This window comes from Phalaenopsis equestris, unplaced genomic scaffold (genome assembly GCF_001263595.1).
Source record: "Phalaenopsis equestris unplaced genomic scaffold, ASM126359v1 Scaffold212913, whole genome shotgun sequence".
NCBI classification, from domain to species: domain Eukaryota; kingdom Viridiplantae; phylum Streptophyta; class Magnoliopsida; order Asparagales; family Orchidaceae; genus Phalaenopsis; species Phalaenopsis equestris.
Window position 1 is genome coordinate 1 of NW_018231806.1, and position 1,404 is coordinate 1,404.

The 1,404-nt window shown below is 32.7% G+C and overlaps 1 pseudogene; it reads right to left on the reverse strand.

The window, feature by feature from the left end:
• Positions 1–532: 532 nt before the first annotated feature.
• Positions 533–1,011, reverse strand: LOC110036943 (annotated as a pseudogene).
• Between the last annotated feature and the right edge of the window lie 393 nt (positions 1,012–1,404).

The window sequence follows — 1,404 nt, forward strand, 5'->3', positions numbered from 1 at the left end:
TTGTGGGATCAATACTTAGGACTCCATTAGAGCCCCTTTTTACTTGAGAGATACGTATACTTGTATTTGCAACTTAGTGACTATTTGAAATTAAAAGTACACCTTAATTCACTAGGAGTGGTAGCTTTAAATAATTTTAAAGAGAAAACTTATTATTCTGAAGTAAATTTTATTGTGATTGATTTGTATATTTATGAGTATAGCTACCATGTGTGTTGTGGTTTCAAAAAATAATTAATAATTAATATGCACATAAAAAATCAAGCATCAATTTTTTGGCGTTGTTGTCGGGGAGGCTGTGGTAAATTACTTAAAAAATTTTATTTGAACTATAAATATTATTTTGAAAAACAAAAGATAAACAATATATATATATATATATATATATATACAGAAAAAAATTACTAAAAGATAAGAACTTGCTATCCATATTCAGCTACATAGAATTACTCTGACAACATATCTACCATTATAAGGAAATTCCAGAAAGAAGAAACCTCTTACAAGGGAGAAGACCAGAAAATATAAAAAATTAGTCTAGTCTTACTCGCTCCAATTCACCAATTATCAACTCAAAATTAAAGATTTGATGCAAAAAGTAATGAATGTCCAGCTTTGTTAGCTTTGCCTCTAAAACATGAATAATGTCATCAATGATGTAGAAATCCAAATCAGAATTGTGGATGATCTTTCCATCACTATCATCCGCATGCATTTTATGTTTGTATGTCAATAAAATTGTCCTAAAGTAGCCTCATCTACTTCAATAAATGTAGCAAGCATTGCAATAGATATAGTTGATTATAGTTTCAAGAAACAGTGAACACCAGCAAGTAGCTATTGTTGCTTCACTTCATACAGAAACAACTTTAGTTGCAACCTGTAAGCATCCTAATTGTAATTTATAAGAGGCTCCTCCAAAAGTGGGGCTAAAGGAGTAATGAATTTGGGGAAGGCATAAGAGAAAATTTCATCAAACACTACATATGCTTCATCATCAAATCTTTTCATTTTGCATTTTCAACATCTTATCTATTGACCTCACTTTTGGTTGAGGTCTAGTTTTTCCTTTTTAGTAGCCTAAGGTCTAGCCATAGGACTTTCCTTTTGACTATTCTTAGAAAACTAGACATGGAACCCTCACCATTAAAAATTCTATACTCTTCTTTAGTTAACTTGAAGTTCCACATATTAGTCATAACCTCTAGCACTTGGTAGGTGGGGTCACTAAGGGCTAATGGGGAACTCAAGATGAGTTACTCTTAGGACTTCTGGCTAAGGGGGAACTCGAGATGAGTTACTCTTAGGACTTCTGGACCTTAGGGTAGTTGACTTTGGCGGTTAGTCTAGGACTAAGGCACTCACTTGCAATCATTTACACTCATAATCACTCACTACCCTAAA